This window comes from Cherax quadricarinatus, chromosome 47 (genome assembly GCF_038502225.1).
Source record: "Cherax quadricarinatus isolate ZL_2023a chromosome 47, ASM3850222v1, whole genome shotgun sequence".
NCBI lineage: Eukaryota > Metazoa > Arthropoda > Malacostraca > Decapoda > Parastacidae > Cherax > Cherax quadricarinatus.
The window spans coordinates 26,222,376-26,243,417 of record NC_091338.1 but is presented as its reverse complement, the minus strand read 5'-3'; the positions used below and the strand labels follow the sequence as shown (position 1 = coordinate 26,243,417).

General features: G+C 39.0%; 1 long non-coding RNA gene across 2 annotated transcripts in view; it reads right to left on the bottom strand.

The window, feature by feature from the left end:
- Positions 1 to 487: 487 nt before the first annotated feature.
- Positions 488 to 21,042, bottom strand: part of LOC128696565 (uncharacterized) — an 81,527-nt gene continuing 60,972 nt past the window's right edge. For both annotated transcript variants that reach the window (XR_011393247.1, XR_011393246.1), the window contains one exon: positions 488 to 10,077. This is a non-coding gene — a long non-coding RNA (uncharacterized lncRNA). The remainder of the gene's footprint in view (positions 10,078 to 21,042) is intronic.

Genomic DNA, 21,042 nt, shown 5'->3' with positions numbered 1-21,042 from the left:
AGATGGACCACGGTACCCTTCCCCCTACCTAGGAACTAGAGTGCCTGTGGGAAGAATTCCAAATGCTGAAAATAGAAAGGGGATAGTGGAAGGATGGGGAGGAGGAGGAGGAAAGGGAAAAAGGGGGAATGGGGAGGATAGGTAGGGAAGGGGGGTAACTGGTTCAATCTGAGGAAGGAGACCAAAAGGTCAAATGAGTCAGACCAAGAGCCTCTTCACCATGCCAAGGAGGCCCCCCCCCCTTGAAGAGGTGCACCAAGGAGAAAGAGGTGTGGTGCTCAGGACACATCCCTGGGGGACACTTTCAGTTTGGACAAAGTCTGGGGAAAGCATATTATTAACCCGAACACGGAAATGTCTCCCGGATAAGAAGTTCTTAAGGAAAAATGGTAGATTGCCTTGGAGGACTAAGGAGTGAGCTTGGGTCACTTCTTGTTATGTCTTCATATGCCTTCTCAAGATAAAAACAAAAAAAAAAAAGATCAAATCAAATCCAAAGTTTATTCTCTGTAAAGACTACAATGTGGGGTTTACATATCATAAAATATTGGTTACAACATGAGGTTTAGATGTTATAAAATACTAATTACAGAGAGGGTCACTATCCTGCCTCGCATGACTAGGCATTTCAGGCAGGTTAATAATAATTTAAACTCAATATTGATACAGGTTATGGAGCATATTAATATTAACCCTTAAACTGTCCAAACATAGATGATCTATGTCCATGTGCTGGGGGCTCCGAACATAGATCAATGTTTTTTTTATATGCTTTCAAATGGGGAAAATCAAGGTCGGAGCTCTACGCACGTGAACGTAGATCTACGTTTGGACAGTTTAAGGGTTAAAGCTAGGTAACTGCATTGCAATTTGTAAATTTAACAATGAGAATGGTTTTGTCTTGGCATGATACACAGTTTCTATTACCCTTAAACTGTCCAAATGTAGATCTACGTTTTTTCAACATTTGAAAGTGTATGTAAAAAAACGTAGATGATCTTTTTTTTTTCTAAATTTGAAAGCGTGTAAAAGAAACTTTGATCTACATTTTTTTTTTTGTTATATTTGAAAAATGTAAAAAAATGTAAATCTACTTTTGGAGCACTATGCATGTGAACGAAGAGCTATGTTTGGACAGTTTAAGGGTTAAAGCTCCTACACTGGAGTATCTCAGGCATACTTATGACTAGTTTAAGATTTATTAGGCAATAGCTTTATTCGTAATTTTATGTTTACAGTCATTTGGGTGAGTGTAAGTGTAAATTAGGGAGAATCACAGATATAGAGAGTAGGTCTAGTTTGTTTTTTATGTGTGCGTGTGATACAAGGAAGAGAATAGGTGGTTTTCATGTAGTTAGCTGACGGTGGGGTGTGTCAAGGTGATAAGATGTTTTTAAACTGCAGTTTTGAAAATGATGGTTGTGTCTGCAGTTCTAGAGTTTTCAGGCAGGGAGATCCAGGTTTATGTATAGGTTTAGCCAGACAAAGGGAATGTCAGATATTTTTGTACCTGGTGTTGAGATTGTGGGTCATGTCACAACTATCAAGAAAGTATTTTAGTTCAGGGTTAATATTGGAATTTATGGTTCTGTAAAGGTAGGTTGCACAGTAGTAAGTATGGATGTTCTGTACAGTAAGTTAAGATCTTTAAAGAGGGGGGGTGTTGCCTAGTATTGGATTGTGTGATAATTCTTACTGTAGCTTTTTGTTGGGTTATTATTGGCTTTAGGCATGTTGCTGCTGTTGATCCCCCAAGCACAAATTGCATAGGTGAGGTAGGGATAGATGAGTGAATAGTATAGTGTTAGAAGGGCTGATTGTGGCACATAGTACTGTATCTTGGAGAGGATCCCAACCGTTTTGGATACTTTTGTTATGTGTTGGATTTGGATGCTGAATTTCAGGTTGCTGTTGAGGTGTAGGCAAAGGGATTTGCCCTCATTATGTTTGGCAATAAGAGTGTTGTCGATTTTAATGTCCAGTTGTGCAACACCTACTCTGTTACCAAACATAATAAAGAAGGTTTTGTCAGTGTTAAGTGTAAGTTTATTGGCTGTCATCCAAGTGGATATTTTCATTAACTCCTCGTTAACAATGGTGTTGAGTGTGGCAAGATTTGGGTGGGAGAGGACATTCCTTCAAATTACCGTCCAATAAGCCTGACATCTATAGTAGGCAAATCATCAGCAAAGAAAACTGGTTTCAGGTGTTGTGATACATTGGGAACATAACTGATGTATAAGAGGAAGAGCAGGAGACCAAGGATACTTTCCTGTGGCACTCCAGTATCAAGTGGTCATGTTGATGAGGTTGTGTCTTTAACCCTTAAACTGTCCAAACGTAGATCTATGTTTGCACCGCTAGCACTCCAAACATAGATCTACTTTTTTTTTTTACATTTGAGAGCATGTAAAATGAAACACAGATCTACATTCGGAGCCCCAGCGGTGCAAACGTAGATCTACATTTAGACAGTTGAAGGGTTAATGATGTACTGATACCTATTAGTAAGGTAGGATTTAAAATATGCAAGTGCATGGCCTCTTATACCATAATGGTCAAGTTTGTGGAGTAGGATGCAGTGGTCCACTGTGTCAAAAGCTTTACATAGGCCAATAAAAAGTCCTAACAGATATTCCTTATTTTTCAGTGCTGTGTAAAGTAAATCAAGCATTTCTACAATTGTATCATTTGTGCTTTTATTTTTTCTGAAGCCAAACTGGCAGGGATTGAGTATGCTTTGTGCTGTTATAAACAAATATAATCACTTGTGCACAAGTTTCTCGAAGATTTTGGATAGCAACGGTAAGCTTAATATTGGCTTATAGTTGTTTACATCTGAGGGGTCACAACCTTTGTGTATTGGTGTAACTCTTGCTGTCTTGAGTAGTGTCGGGAAAGTGTTAGTTTCTAGTGACTTGTTAAAAAGTAATGAAATAGCATGCGAAAGGACATGGGCCGATCACTTGTACAATAATGGTGGGACTTGAGACAGATTCCCTGATTTATTTTTAAGTGACTTGATAATTGTGGTGACTTCAGTGGGCTCAGTAGGTGCAAGATAGGAGTTTGGGAAATTCCCATCTAAGTAATCACTTGCTCGGGCGTTGGTACGTGGGATTTTACTGGCGAGATTTGATTCTATGGTTGAATTACTATTATTATTATAGTAGGTAGTAGGTTGGTAGACAGCAACCATCCAGGGAGGTACTACCGTCCTGCCAAGTGAGTGTAAAACGAAAGCCTGTGATTGTTTTACATGATGGTAGGATTGCTGATGTCTTTTGTCTGTCTCATAAATATGCAAGATTACAGGCATGTCTTGCTACTTCTACTTACACTTAGGTCACACTACACATACATGTACACATTTATTTATACACACTCATCTGAGTTTTCTTTGATTTTATCTTAATAGTTCTTGGTCTTATTACTTTTCCTTTTATATCCATGGGGAAGTGGAATAAGAATCTTTCCTCCGTAAGCTATGCGTGTTGTAAAAGTCAACTAAAATGCCGGGAACAATGGGCTAGTAACCCCTTTTCCTGTAAAGATTACTAAAAAGAATAATAAGAAGAAAATTGTTTTCTTTCTTTTTTGGGTCACCCTGCCTCGGTGGGAAACGGCCGACTTGTTGAAAAAAAAAAAAATTATTATTATAATCATGGGGGAGCGCTAAACCCATAAGGGGAGGGGGATGGAAGGTATTCAGGCTCAATTCAGGGAACTGGAGCACAGATCCAATTCCCTAGATCAAGAGCCCCTCGCCAGCATCAAGGAACCTCCCTTGAGGGGACTTCTATGGTTGAAAAGAAGTCATGTATCTTGTTATCTGTATCACTAGGCTGTAGTGGTGTTTCGTTAGGTGTAGTTAGGACAATATCCCTATTTTTTTTTCAGTTTGTGGGTTCCCAGAATCTGAGTGCATTTTCCAGGTTTTTTTTATATCTCCTCTTGTTTCAGTGAATCTGCTGGAGTACTATAATTATTTGGCTTTTTTTTATTATTAGTTTGGTGAGAACTGATGAATAGTGTTTAATATCTTTGTGTATTAAGCCCTGTCTATATTACTTTTCATACTGATGTTTCTTATCAATGCCAATAACCACGTGGTTATCAATGAACTGCTAAAAATATATACTTGGATGATAACCAACAACCTCACTCTCAACACTGACAAAACATACTTCATGCTGTTCTGAAACAGATCCTTAAATCTCCAACTTAATACAGTGGTTCCCCAAATTTCAGCCATAATTCATTCCAGAAGACTTCGAGTGTCATTACCAAACGAATTTGTTCCCATAAGGAATAATGAAATTTGATTAGTCTGTTTCAGACCCCCAAAAATACTTACAAAAGCACTTACAAAATATACTTACATAAGTGTTCGAGTTGGGAGCTGTTCGAAATTCAAGGTACCACTGTATATCGATAAATGGTTCCCCTATTACAAGACACACTGAGGAGTAAATTTCAGAGTCTTCTTCTTGACTGTAATCTTAAATTTCATTCCCACGTCCAGCATATATCCAAGAAAATTTCCAAATCAGCAGGCATCCTTTCCAAGATACGTTACTATGTGCCCCAAACGACACTCCTTACCCTATGCCACTCGTTAATATATCCCGTCCTCGCCTATAGTATTTGTGCCTGGGGATTAACCACAGCTAACCACCTTAAACCTTTATTAACCCAACAAAAAGCTGCTGTGCAGATGATTACAGCTCCTATGCTAGACAGCACACCCCACTACTTTTCAAAAGCCTGAACTTTGTAAATATACAAGACATGCACTCATATTATTGTGCCTACTACATATACAGAAGATTAAACTCCAATATAAACCCTCCACTTAAACTTCTCCTTGATAGCTACAACAGAATGCTCAGTCACAATACAAGGCATAAGGACTCTTCAACATCCCTCGTGTCAATCTCTCACTGCAAAAATACAATGCATATAAAGGGACCAAAGATCTGGAATTCACTACCTAAACTGGTAAAGGATCCTCTGGCTACTTATAAAATTAGGATTTTGCTTAAAAATCATCTCATCTCTCAATACTAACCAAACCAACCAAAACAACTTCACATCAGTTATTATATTATATTATATGACCTCTAGTCTATTAAACATCTGCCAATTCATGAAATATTACAGCCTGAACCATTAATTGTAATATTGATTTTATTATGCACAACTTCAAGATTATTATTCACATAAACCTCCACCTTGACTACCTCGCATTAGTATTAAGATTAAATAAAAATTTTAATAAAAGTTAACAACTCTTATCTTGTCTAGAATTAAGTAATTATTATGTACAAGGATTAGTCCGCCTGAAATGCCCTGGCATGATAGTGGCTTTCTTTGTACTTAGCAAACCAACACTGTAACCCTTACAAAGAAATAAAACTTTTACTTAATTTTACTTGAAAGGCATTACATACATATGTATCTAAATGGAGCAAGGGGTCAGTAGTAGAACAGCCCTTACGAAAGCCATATTGACTAGCAAAGAGACTGCTGTGTGTCTCTAAATATCACACCAAACGTCTATTTACCAGATGTTCCAACACCTTGCAAACCCCACTGGTAAGAGCAATAGGACAATAGTGGGAGGCATCGAGTCCTGAAGTACCTGGTTTACATAAAGGTAGTACAATGACAGATTCCCACAGCTGGGGCAGATCTCCTTGCGACCAAATAAGATTAACCCCCTTCACTGTCGAGACCCCTGCTCACAAACTTGCTCTCAGTGCTGAAGAATTTAAAAAAAAAAAAAGAATCTTATGAAATTATACAGTATCTTTTCCCTATGGTAATGTCGCCAAAAGTATGAAATTTCATGGAAAACTTACAGAATTACTCTCTCGCGAAATTAGTGGTCTCGGCAATACATACGCATCGGTGATTTTGCACAATCTGGGCCCTATTTTCAGCCAATTTAATTTTTCCAGTGGACCAAACTCACAGCTATTTCGTTAGAACTCCATTTGTTCTACCAATTTCAACTACCCAACAAAGTGGTCAGAAATTGGCAGTTAAGCCAATTTCACACAAATTTCAAAAGATGCCAATTTCAAAATACGGTCCAGAATAAACAATGCAAACATTCCTAGCACTAAAATAATATTTTCTCTGTTCATTAGTCACATCTCCAGACCCCTCTTATATCACACCTGCTTTCCATTTTTAATTATTCTTCACCAAAAATAGAAGACTTACTGTTATGCAAACTACTGCATTATGTAAACATGGTATGAATAAAATCAGCACATTTGTGAAAGCATATTAGATCAACCAGTTGACATGTTTTGATTTGTTTACTCTTGAACATTGGCAAAAATCGAACATTTCCGCTACTTTGATCTCAATTTCAAGGAAATTTATTTTTTAAACTATTCAAAATCATCTCTATTTCTGTAATATATCTTCCATTCTATCAAATGAGGCCAAGAAAAAAATACAACCATAAATACCATACGAAAATACACCGCAACGTCGGTGTTTTAAACCAAAAACACGGTCAGGTTTTTTTTTGTTTCTCATTATGTACTGCGTGCTGCAGGGTTTTTTTACACTGTGCACAATGACCACTCAGACCCATTCTTTCATATGTCGGTCTACCAGCTTTCTCCCACAAAAGGTCAAGCCACTAGAATTTTGGTGTAATATTATGGGACCAACAGTGTATGTTTCAAAACTGCAAGAACTCACACATTACACAAGAGTCTAATTTATGAATGAGTTGAATTCCTGGCATTTCAACCTATGAGCAATCCTGAGCCTATATTTTTCTTAACACTCTGGTTGTCTCCCAGAGGTAGGATGACCTGAAAAAGAAACTCTTTCGCCATCATTCACACCATCACTGTCTTGCCAGAGGTGCGCTGATTCTACAGTTCATACATCCCTCCAAACTGCAAACATCCCCATCCCTCTTTCAGAGGGAAGGAGAGAGTATGGAGGAGGTGAATATATTCAGATATTTAGGAGTGGACTTGTCAGCAGATGGGTCTATGAAGGATGAAGTGAATCATAGAATTGATGAGGGGAAAAGGGTGAGTGGTGCACTTAGGAGACTGGAAACAAAGAACTTTGTCCATGGAAGCAAAGAGGGGAATGTGAGTATAGTTATACCCACACTCCTATATGGGTGTGAAGCTTGGGTGATGAATGTTGCAACGAGGAGAAAGTTGGAGGCAGTGGAGATGTCATATCTGAGGGCAATGTGTGGTGTGAATATAATGCAGAGAATTCGTAGCTTGGAAATTAGGAGAAGGTGCGGGATTACCAAAACTATTATCCAGAGGGCTGAGGAGGGGTTGTTGAGGTGGTTTGGACATGTAGAGAGAATGGAACAAAGCAGAATGACTTCGAGAGTGTATAAATCTGTAGTGGAGGGAAGGCAGGGTTGGGGTCGGCCTAGGAAAGGATGGAGGGAGGGGGTAAAGGAAGTTTTGTGTGCGAGGGGCTTGGACTTCCAGCAAGCATGCGTGAGCGTGCTTGATGTGCTGATGGGGGTATGAACAAAGTAACATTTATGAAGGGATTCAGGGAAACCAGCAGGCTGGACTTGAGTCTTGGAGATTGGAAGTACAGTGTCTGCACTCTGAAGGAGGGGTGTTAATGTTGCAGTTTCATAACTGTAGTGTAAAGCACCCCTCTGGCAAGACAGTGATGGAATGAACGATGATGAAAGTTTTTCTTTTTCGGGCCACCTTGCCTTGGTGGGAATCGGCCGATGTGTTAATAATAAAAAAAAAAAAAAAATTGTAAATGTGAATCAGCATAACTAGGGATGGTCCTAAGTTGAGACCCTACTGAAAAGTCTTTCAGACACTGAACATTATAGTATTATTTTTATGAACTTCTTGGTGGAGAATTAATGATGACTTTTGTTTATATTCTTTAAGACACTGTGAACACTGATATGGTTTCTCTCCTGTATGAACTTTCATGTGACGTCTTAGATTTGACTTTCGTGAAAATTGTCTAAGACACTCTAGGCAATGATATGGTTTCTCTCCAGTATGAACTCTTGTGTGCTCTCTTAGATCTGATTTTCCTGAAAAGCCCTTCAGACACTCTGAGCACTGAAAAGGTTTCTTTCCCATATGAATGTTCATGTGGTGTATTAGAGATACATTTCTTTTAAAACATTTTAGACACTCAAAACACTGATAGGGTTTTTCTTCTGTGTGAACAGATGCATGATTTACTAGGTCTGTTTTTCTTGTAAAGTTTTTGAGACACACTGAGCACTGATATGGTTTCTCACCTGAATGAACTCTTACATGAATAGTTAAACTGCTTTTTTGTGAAAAGTTTCTGTGACAAACTGAACACTGATATGGCTTCTCTCTTGTATGAACTCTCATGTGCTTAAGTAGATCTGCTTTTACACTAAAGCCTTTTAGACACATTGAACACGAATGTGGTTTTTCTCCTGTATGAACTCGTGTGTGTTTCTTGAGATCTGATTGAAATCTATAGTGTTTTGAACATGCCAAACATTGATATGGTTTCTCTCCAGTATGAATTCTCATGTGTTCAACTAGTTTTGATTTTTTATAAAATCTTTTTGAACAAAATGAACATGAATGGAGTTTTTCTCCAGAATGAATTTTCATGTGATGGACTAGAGTTGGTTTTTGTTTAAAATCTTTTAGGCACACTGAACAATGATACGGTCTCTCTCCTGTGTGAACTCTCATGTGACAGGTTAAAGCGCTTTTACAGGAAAACTCTTTCAGACACACGGTACATTGAAGCGTTTTGGTTTTTGTATCAAGTTTAATGTGATGCATTATATCTGATATATGAAGACAGTCTTTTAAACAACATAAACAGAGAGATAACTTATAAGAACAGTGGACAAAAATTCTGTTTAAAATTTATAGCCTGTATGCTTAAATTGTTCCTCCCATGAACATTATATTATATACATCTGTTTCTGAAATGAAATACATAAGGTGTTTAATGGTATTAACAACACATAGGTCATGCAAGTTAAAATTCAATTTACAACAGTGGTTGAAATGGCATTTTTGATCAATACGGGCATAAGCAATTTTACATCAATGTTTTAATATTTTCAGTTGCATAGTATTTTAAACAAGTGTATATATCTGGAGTTGAAGATATAAAATATATCAGACATATATACATACACAATGCAAAATTATATTGGTGAAGGGCAACACTACATTGTGGAGTAAATATATTATGGAGCAAAAATTTTGTGAAGTACATGTGAAGATCACCATCAGAGGCTGAAATATAGAGCTGTCAGACTATTTCTTATTTCAATTAAGTCTTGAAGTTCGTTTCTCCAATTCCAATGATTATTCTTCACTACACAACCAATATTGCTTGAAACATAGTTTACATTTATTGAGAGTTTAATAAGCTGATGTATTCCTTTGATAACAATGAGATGACAGATCAATATGAAGAAGCAATAATTTATCAAGAGCAAAAATACAGTCATTAAGATCCCTATATGATTTTGTGAATTAAATTTAGAAAAACTAGGTGTAATATTTAGCAAACATTCACTAAAATTTTATATTATATGTGTATAATAAAAAAAATTTAACTGTTTCCACACATTTTTAGAGTTAACTATTCACAACTTGTACATTTAAACTAATGATTATTGATTAAGTGTGAATGTATTAACAACAATGTTTATGTTATCATTATTATTATTATTACTGGACCTTTATTTTATTCTTACCAGTATCAGAAAAAGTTAAATACACAAACACTGCCATAAAATAAGGGTAACGTTTATATGTAAATTATTTCAGACATAATATTTATTACGGCAAGATATAATAATGGTCCATGGCAATACTTCAACAAGTGTTTCTGACATACTATATCTGCAGGCTGTGGAAGCTGCAGTAGCAAGAATGCTGAAACTGGCTCCTTAACTTAGTGCACAGATATTAAATTTGTATTTATAACAATGTAGGAAGTTCTTGGATCACTGCCGATTGTGCCTGAGATTTATGTTGCTGGGTGTTGGATCTTCAAGTGTAACTCTTCTCTTGAAAAGATGAACTACAAAAAAGAAAGACAGATTTAACAGAACTTGAATTAAATTTACAACAGCATAATTTAAATATCCATGGACAATAATAAATCAAAATAAAAGTGTAGGGAAATTGACACCATAATGGTACCAAAAAACCACTAAGAAGAAAAGTCTTAGATTATTATTACATTGAAAAAGAAGCACTAAACCTTTGTGGATCATACATCTCCATTGAAGAGCTCAAAAACATTTACTTACAAGAGAACTCTTGAGAGCTTCTGATTGAATAAAGACACAAATGCTGCACCTTAAGCCTTTCACTGTTTGTTGCACAGACTTGTCATTAAGCACAGGGTCCCTGACACAGAACGTGTAAATTCTACCAGCTTCAAATTTAACACGAGAGGCCTGGTAGGCCTACATATCAGAGAGTGGGTCTCTGTGGTCAGTGTGCACACACTCCACATCTTTCTACTGCAAGGCAACACACTCCACATCTTCCTGCTGTCAGGCAACACACACTGCATCTTTCTACTGCCAGGCAACACATTGCACCACACTGCATCTTTCTACTGCCAGGCAACACATTCCACATCTTTCTACTGCCAGGCAACATACTCCACACCCATCTACTCCCAGGCAACATATTCCACATCTTTCTACTACCAGGCAACACACTCCACATCCTTCTACTGCCAGGCAACACACTCCACATCTTTTCAAAGGCCTAAACCTACTTAACTGTTTCACTGTCGGTCCCACAATATTATGGCTTGCAAGCCAGTGACAGCCCTGAATTACTATATCAAAATTCTAGCAGCTTCCAATCTTGTGGGAAAAAGCTGGTAGGCCTACATATGAGAGAATGGGTCTGAGTGGTGAGTGTGCACAGTATAAAAAAAAATCTTTCGGCATGCAGTGCATAAGAGAAAAAACTCCGACTGCGTTTTTGGTTTAAAATAGCGATTTTGTGGTGTGTTTTCGTATGGTATTTATGGTTGTATTATCATTTTCTTGGTCTCTTTTGACAGAATGGAAGACATATTACAGAAATAGAATGATTTTGAATGTTTTACAAACTAAAAGTACCTGGAAATTGAACTCAAAATAGTGGAAATGTTCGATTTTTGCCAATGCTAAAGAGTAAACAAATCACGTCAGGTGCCCAATGTGCATGAACTGGTGGGTCTAATATGCTTTCACAGATGTGCTATATTATTTATACCATTTTTACAATGATGCAGTAGTCTGCATAACAGTAAATCTTCTAATTTTTTGTGCGAATAAAAATTCAAAATGGACAGCAAGTGTAATAGTATAAGAAGGGCATGGATATGTGACTAATGAACAGTGAAAATGTTATTTTAGTGCTAGGAATGTTTGCACAGTTAATTCTGGATCCTATTTTGAAATTGGCCTTCCTTGAATTGTGTATGAAATTGGCCAAATTACCAATTTCTGACCACTTTATTGGGTAGTTGAAATCAGTAAATGGCAGTTTCTTGTACTCAATTGATAGAACAAAAGGAGTTCTAGCGAAATAGCTTTGAGTTTGGTCGACTGGAACAATGGAACTGGCCAAAAATAGAGCTCAAAGTGGGCAAAATTGCCCATTTATAAATATCACTGAGACTACTAACTTTGCAGGTGCGTAATTCCATAAGTTTTCCATAAAATTTTGTACTTTTGGTTTCATTACCAATGGGAAAAAAATTTCTATCATAAGAAAAAATATTTGTTTTTTTTTTAAATTCTACACTAAGAGCAAATAAGTGAGCAGGGGTTTCAACAGTGAAAGGGTTAACATACATAACATTCACTCTTACAATTGTGCTTACTTCATATACAAGACAGTAAACACTAATATCAATCCTGATGTGAAACATTTTTCTTGATAGTTGCCACAGAACTCATAGACACATCACTAGGCCCACAAACTAAAAAAACTAGGGATATTGTCCTAACTAAAATGAATGAAGCCTAACAATAGCCTACTGATACAGCTAACAAGATAAATGACTTTTTCAACCATAGGATCAAATCTTGCCAGTAAAATCCCAGGTACCAACGCCCGAGAAAGCGATTACTTAGACGGGAATTTCCCAACCTCCTTCTGCCTTGCACTAACTGAGCCCACAGAAGTCACTGCAATTATTAAATCACTTACAAATAAATCAGGAAATCTGGCTCAAGTTCCTCCATTATTGTACAAACAAGCAGCTCATGTTCTCTCACCTGCTATTTCATTACGTTTTAACAATTCACTAGTAACAAGCACTTTCCTGGCACTACTCAAGATAGCCAGGGTCACACCAATACACAAAGGTGGTGACCCCAGAGATGTAAACAACTTCAGGCCTATTTCAAACTTACAGGTGCTATCCAAAATCTTTGAGAAACTTATGCACATGAGATTATATTTCTTCATAATAGCACAAAGCATCCTCAACCCCTGCCAATTTGGCTTCAGAAAAAACAAAAGCACAAACAACACAGTTGTAAAAATGCAAGACCTGCTTTACACTGCACTTGAAAAAAATGAATTTCCATTAGAACTTTTTATCAACCTAAGGAAAGCATTTGATCAATCAATCAATCAAGTTTATTCTCTATAGAGATAACAATGCAGGGTTTACATATTATAAAATATTGGTTACAATCTGTGGTTTACACATTATAAAATACTAATTACAGAGAGGGCCACTATCAAGCTTAACATGACTAGGCATTTCAGGCAGACTAAGATTAATTCAAACTCTATATTGGTACAGGTTATGGAGCATGTTTATATTAAGGCTAGGTAACTGCAGTACAGTTCCTAAATTTAGCAACGTGAATGGTTTTGTCTTGGTATGATAGTTTCTATTAACTCTTTGACTGCTGCAAGCCCCTTTCTGAAACTGTCATTCTATGTCGCAAAACTTTTGGATAAAAAAAATTATTTTTTTTATGAAATGATAGACAATCTTTTCCCAATGGTAATGACACCAAAAGTACAAAATTTGGTCAAAAACTCATGGAATTACGCTCCCGCGAAGTTAGCTGTCTCAGCGACATATACGCATCGGCGATTTTGCCGACTTTGAGCCCCGTTTTTGGCCAATTCCGTTATTCCAGTTGACCAAACTCATAGCTAATTCTTTAGAACTCCATTTTTTCTATCAGATGAGTACAAGAAACCGCCCATTTACCGATTTGAACTACCCAATAAAGTGGTCAGAAATTGGCATTTTGGCCAATTTCATGCAAATTAAAAAAGATGCCTATTTCAAAATAGGGTCCAGAATAAACAATGTAGACATTCTTGGCACTAAAATAACATATCCTCTGTTCATTAGCCACGTCTCTAGGCCCCTCTTATATTACTAATGCTTTCTATTTTTATTTTTTATTCATACAAAAAATACAAAATTTACTGTTATGCAGACTACTTCATTATTGTAAAAATGGTATACATAATATCAGTGTACTAGTGAAAGAATATTAGACTCCCCAGTTGACGTGTATTGGATGTGTGGTGTGATTTGCTTACTCCTGAGCATTGGTAAAAATCGAACATTTCTGCTACTTTGAGCTTAATTTCTATGTTTACTGTCAATTGGGTGATTGTAAGTGTGAATTGGGGAGCAATCACAGATATCGAGAGTAGGTCTAGTTTGTTTTTGTGTGTGTATGATACAAGAGAATAGGTGGTTTCATGTAGTTAGCTGATGGTGGGGTGTGTCAGGGAGATAAGATGTTCTCTAACAGTAGTTTTGAAAGTGATGCTTGTGGCTGCAGTTCTAGAGTTTTCATGTAGGGTGTTCAAGATTTTAGGTCCTTTTACGTACACCAAAATTTTGTGCAGGTTTAGCTGGACACAGGGAATGTCACAGAGATTTTTGTGCCAGGTGTTATGCCTGTGGGTCCTGTCACAACTATCAAGAAAATGTTTTAGTTCAGGGTTAATATTGGAATTTATGGTTCTGTAAATGTAGGTTGCACAGTAGTAAGTGTGGATGTTCTGTACAGTAAGTTTAGATATGTGAAGAGTGGGGGAGTTTGTTGCCTGGGATTGGACTGTGTGATTACTCTTACTGCGGCTGTTTGTTGGATTATTATTGGCTTTAGGTGTGTTGCTGCTGTCGATCCCCCAAGCACAAATAGAATAGGCGAGGTAGGGATAGATGAGTGAATGGTATAATGTGATTGTGGCACGTAATAACATATCTTGGAGAGGATCCCAACCATTTTGGATACTTTTTATGTTATGTGTTGGATTTGAGTGCTGAATTTCAGGTTGCTGTCGAGGTGCAGGCCTAGGAATTTGTCCTCATTATGTTTGGCAATAAGAGTGTTGTCAATCTTAATGTTAAGTTGTGCAACACCTGATCTGTTACCAAACATAATATAGAAGGTTTTGTCAGTGTTAAGTGTAAGTTTATTGGCTGTCATCCAAGTAGATATTTTTAGTAGCTCCTCGTTAACAATGGTGTTGAGTGTGGCAAGATTTGGGTGGGAGATGACATAAATCATGTCGTCAGCAAAGAGAATGGGTTTCAGGTACAGTAGGGCCCCACTTATACGGCAGGTTAGGTTCCAGGCTACCACCGTAAAGCGGAAATCATCGTAAAGTGGAACACCATTTTTCTCCACTTATAAATGCATACAAATACTAGATAACAAGTTTACACTAACATATATTGAGTTAGCAATAGAACTAGGCATCAAAAAACACTAAAAAACTACAATACACACATAGTGCACTCATTACTTACCTTAAATTATTTGTAGTCTTAATGTAGGGTCAAGGGTGAGTAAACGAGATAAAATGAATAAATGAGAGAGAGAGAGAATGAGTACATGAGAGAGGACAAGTGCAGAGTTATGTAAACAAACCAGGTGAATGTAAGTTTTGTAAAGAAACAAAGTGTGCATGTTATGACCAAGGTCATAATGTGATTAATTTATATGTATTATCCACTTAATATTATACTCTGGGTTTCTTTAATATTAGCTAAATTAAAGATTCCACTAGTTTATAATATTATCTGATTTAGGAATATACCCGGGTATGATGTATATATATATATATCTTGAGTAATGTGTTAGATAGGTACTCCTGGCTAAGGTTTATAACAAGGTATCTCCATTGGTGGGTAGTTTGCACTGCTCTACCCTCTCCCCCTTTTGACGAGTTGATGTCATGAAGGAATTTACGGTATATGGCAGTTCACTCTCTCTGCTGACTCAGTGTGCATTGACTGAGCTACCCTCCTAGTACTCCGCCTTATTCTCACTTGGATAGAGAATTGGGTTATAGAAACTCCTGATCCAGCTTGTGGTTTATTGTGAAGTCTGCTGACAATGATATACAGTTATCTTCAGGTTACGATGTGACGACCAGTGTCAAGCTTAGAACTTTATGATATATTCCTTATGCCAGGGAGTTACTCAGAAAAAGTGTTAATTCTCAATATATGTACTTACACACAAGTAATGTTACTATTGAGGAAGCGATAATATTCCTCTGATCATTGTCAAGTGTAATGACCATATTGACATGTACTTTCTATTTAAGAGTTTTCTTGTGTGAAAGAAAGTTTCTGACAGTGATATTTAATAGATATTTATGAATATCTAAAGTATTTAAGCTTTTAAATAAAAAGAAACTTGAAAAGACTGAGTAACTATTATTTGTGCCTTACATTTCTAAGTTTGGAAACATATCCTTTCATTCTATGAAGTGTGTTGTTACGGAATGCACTAACCTGGCTAAAGATTAAGATTTGAACCGTAACAAGTGGGGGCCTGTTTCGGGATCTTTGAACTTCTTGACCATGGATCGTGACATATCACAGTTGGTGAAGAACCTGACTCCAGATACGCTGAAGACTTTACCACTGCAACAATGCTGGCAAGTTGCTAGATATTTAGGAGTTTCATATAACAATCGTTATATAGCGAGTACTGTCCGTTCTATAATACAGAACATACTGTTTTCTCAGCCCTCTGATACTGTCCCGAGGTTGGACTCGCATGGCAAGACACCCTCGGAGGAATCTTTGTCCCTTGGAGTAGCTCATTTGGTGGCTTCATTTGAAGGCCTCACTTTGGGAGCAGAGGCTATGTCTCGGGACAACGTACCACCTGATTCGTGTAATGAGAGCCCATTAGCTAGCCCTGGTCATGTGGGGGTGACCGGAGGTGGAGCTCGTCCCAAGCTTCGCCTAGAGGGACTCTCTCCTCCCACTCCTCCAGTACCTTTGACTCCTCTCACACTCGAACACTTTCAACGTCTGGAACATCTTATAAAGTTGCAAACAGAGCAACTGGAATCCCAGCGCCTGCTGTATAAAGAGGAGTTCGAGAGGGAAAACATCAGATTCGAGAGGCAAAAAGAAGAAAAGAGTAAGTCGCCTGCTACTCAAGCCTTGACCTTTGACCTGCACAGGGCTGCCTCATTAGTGCCCAGATTTTGTGAAACAGACTTGGACACTTACTTCGACACATTTGAGAATCAGGCACGAGGGATGAGATGGCCTCGTGAACATTGGGCTACCTTACTTCACACCACACTTAAGGGTAAGGCTCAATCATGTACTGCAGCTCTCCCGTATGATAAGTATGCAGATTACGAGGCAGTTAAGAAGATCATTTTAAAGGAGTATGACTTACTTCCTGTAAGTTATCAGCGCACCTTCCGCTCTCTACGAAGACTGCCCGGCCAAACCTGGGTTGAATTTGCCCGGCAAAAGAAGGTGGCTCTAGAGCGATGGTTGAGGTCATCTGAGTGTGATACTATGGAGCGTCTGATGCAGTTGATCTTGCAAGAAGAATTTCAGAACTCTCTGACGGGCGATGTACGCTCCTTTGTTATCGAGCACCAGACTGCAGATGTGTTGGCCTCTGCTTCTCTAGCTGATCACTTTGAGATAACCTCTCAATTGACCAAGGAAAAAGGGTCTAGAGAGAAAGCCAGGTTATGTTCTCCTAAGAGTCAGTCTTTCTCTCCTAGGAAAATGGATCAGCAGACCTCTCCTCCTCATTCAGCAAAAGCCTACTCGAATGTCGTCCACAGTAATGGTAAAGGAAAACCATCTTACGAGGGAAATGCATCAAGAAGAGGCCCAACTTGCTCTTATTGTCAGAAACCAGGACATTGGAGGCGCTCATGTTTCCAATTAAATCGAGACCGTAGGCGGTCAGGTTCTGAAACATTACCTGTACAGATGACGTCTTCCTCAAAATCGAAGTGCCTAATTCCCTCTGAGTTGTTTGCAGACAAAGTTTCGGAAGCCATGTTGCCTTACTTCTTTAAGGGTAAGGCTGGTGTTACAGAGGACCAAATGGTGGACATAGTATCCTATCGGGATACGGGAAGCTACCTGACCTTACTGAGAAAAGGAGTACTTCCTCTAAATGATGACACTTATATTAACCTGGATGTTTTGCTAGAAGGTTACGGTGGCACTATCACAAGAGTACCCCTTCATAAGGTATATGTGAACGTCGATTCATATCAAGGTGAAGCTGTTGTAGGCCTTTCTGAAACTGATTTTCCCATTAAGAGTGTAGATCTATTGGTGGGAAATGATTTAGGAAGAGGAGGAATTTGCCAAGAACCTTATGTTATAGAGAAGTTCTCTGGAGAGAATTATGCCATTGAAGGGTGTAAGGAAGGTCCTCGTCTATTCCCTCTTACAGCCATAACCAGGGCTATGGCTAAGAATTTGGAACCACTGCCTACTCCTGATGAACCCTCAGATTGGGGTTTGGATACTCTGTTCAGTGCCAGTGATCAACAAGAAGTCGAAAATCAGCCTCCAAAATCCCAAGTGGTAGATTTTGCCCCATTACGGAGTAGCGATTTTAATCGTGAAAATTTAGTAAAAGAACAGCTTGAAGACCCGTTGTTGAAACGGGCAAGGGATCAAGCGCTTACTGAGATGGAAGCCGAGGGTAAGGAAGAATGTTTTTATTACTCTGACGGTATCCTGATGAAGAAATTTCCGTCGACTTCAGCTAATTCATGTCTCAAGCCAAAACAGCTTTTGGTTTAACCTGTCCGGTTTCGGGAGTTAGCATTGGAAGTGGCACATTCTAGCCCCATGGGCGGACACTTGGGTATAAGAAAGACTTTAGGAAAATTAGCCCGATATTTCTTCTGGCCCAAGATGAAGGATACCGTGACTGAGTACTTGAGAAACTGTGCTATTTGCCAGCTCATTGGGAAGCCTGCGCATAAACCTCCTCCTGCACCCCTCTTGCCTATTGCCGTAGAAGGCGAACCCTTCTCTCGGCTCGTAATAGACTGTGTGGGACCTCTCCCAAAAACTAGGCTTGGCAATCAATATCTTCTTACGATAATGGATACGACTACTCGGTATCCAGAGGCTGTGCCCCTTCGCAAGATTAGTGCCAAGGCTATTGTGAGAGTCCTATTTAGATTCTTCGCACAGTTCGGATTCCCTAGGGAGATTCAATCTGACAGAGGGACGAATTTCACATCAAAAATTTTCCGTGAAGCTATGTCCAGGGTTGGAGTTAAACCCATTGTTTCAACAGCATATAGACCCCAAACCCAGGGTGTCATAGAGAGGTTTCACCAAACCCTGAAGATCATGATGAGGGCATACTGTGAGCAGTTCTCAACGGACTGGGATGAAGGTATTCCTTTCCTCCTCCTTGCCTTAAGAGAGAGCGAACAGGAGAGTTTAGGATTTAGTCCTTTTGAACTCATTTATGGTCATGCGGTCCGAGGACCGTTAGTAATGTTAAAGGACGTATGGTCTGGGAAAATGGAGCCTTCTTTATGTTTATCCCCCTCGGCAATGCAAAAACACTTGGCTTTTACTCAGCAATTGGCCGCTGACAACCTCCGACAAGCTCAAAACCGTATGAAACAACATTATGACAAGACTGCTGTTGAGCGTTCATTAAATGTGGGAGACAAAGTTTTAGCTTTAAAGCCGGTGCCAGGCCATACCTTGCAACCCAAGTATGAGGGTCCAATGGAGGTGATTAAGAAGCTGAGTAAGGTAAATTACGTGGTAAGAACACCAGGAAGAAGAAAGTCGACCCGAACTTACCATATAAATCAGCTAAAGAAATACTACGAGGGACTTGTTCCTGTGGCTGCGGTGAGGTCACCGGAAGGTGACTCGAGTAAAGAAGATTGTTCGCGTGGAGTAGAGATAAGACTGAAGAACTCGGAAATAATGGAAACCTTAGATGAGTATCTCGGTAACTTAGAAAAGGAAAGATCAAGTGAAATCAGAGACTTGATTTCCACTTATGGAAGTCTCTTTGGAGATATCCCCAGACAGTGCACCATGGGGATCCACGATGTTGACGTGCAAGGAGCTGCTCCGATTAAACAAGCTCCATATAGAGTCAGCCCACTAAAGAATAAAGCGTTGCGGGAGGAAATAAGTTTCTTGTTCGATCATGGTTTGATTGAACATAGCAAAAGCCCTTGGGCTTCACCGTGTGTCCTTGTACCCAAGTCGGACGGTTCATTTAGAATGTGTACCGACTATCGGAAAGTAAATTCCCTAACAGTGCCTGACGGATTCCCCCTTCCCAGGGTTGACGACCTAATAGACAGCGTTGCCAGTGCTAAGTATGTCAGTCGTTTGGACCTCCTGCGTGGTTATTATCAAGTGCCTTTATCGCCTCGAGCGCAGGAGATTTCTTCTTTCACCGTGCCTGGAGGCCTGTTCAACTACAGGGTGATGCCCTTCGGGCTCTGCAACGCTGCCTCGACCTTCCAGAGGCTTATGAATCGGCTAACGTACGACTTGGAAGGAACGGAAGCCTACCTAGATGATCTAGTAGTATTCAGCGACGACTGGCCTCAACACCTGATTCGGCTGGAAGCTCTCTTGAAAAGGCTAGATGAACACCATTTTACCGTCAACCTTGCCAAGTGAGAGTTTGGTCAGGCCCGGATAAAATATCTGGGATTTAATATAGGGCAAGGCACGGTTGCCCCCGTTAATGCAAAGATTCATGCTATTGTGGATTTTCCTGCTCCACAGGACAAGAAAGGTATACAGAGGTTTCTAGGGATGGCCGGTTACTACCGCCGGTTTTGCCCTAATTTTTCGCAAGTGGCAGCACCGCTGTTTGAACTTACAAGTTCTAAAGTTCCTTTTAAATGGACGACTACAAGTGAGTTAGCCTTTACTTGTCTAAAACGTCTACTTGGTTCCTCTCCAGTTCTACAGAGTCCGGTGTTTGACGTTCCCTTTACTTTACAAGTGGATGCCAGCGAGTATGCAGTCGGTGCTGTCCTTCTACAACCTTCCTCCTCTTCTGATCTTTTACACCCAGTCTGTTATTTTTCTGCAAAATTGAAACCCCATCAATTAAGTTATGCCACCGTTGAAAAGGAGGCACTAGCATTGGTCTTAGCCTTGGAACACTTTGAAGTCTATCTCGGGACTACCCCTCATAAAATTAGAGTAAAAACAGATCATAATCCCTTAACCTTTTTAAACACCATGAAGGCTAAGAATGCTAGAATACAAAGATGGTCCCTTAGGATACAACCTTTTTCTATAAGCATTAACCATATTAGAGGAACTGATAATGTTATTGCTGACACTCTGTCCCGTCTTTAAGACATGTAATTAAATTTGAATTTATAAAAGAGGATTTGTAGTGCACTTTTATAGGTATGTATTTGTTTAATGCATTTTCTTAATGCTATTTGTTTACTTAAGAACATAAGAACATAAGAACGAAGGAACACTGCAGAAGGCCTACTGGCCCATGCGAGGCAGGTCCAAGTCCCTACCGGCTTAAGCCAATGCACCCAACCTAGTCAGGTCAGGTCACATTGACTCAAGGGAGGAACACGGCAACCGACCCGTTAGCACAAGCTATCAGGTCTAACTCACACCCACCCACATCTACTCATGTATTTATCCAACCTATTTTTAAAGCTACACAACGTTCTGGCCTCTATAACGGTACTTGGGAGTTTGTTCCACTCATCCACAACT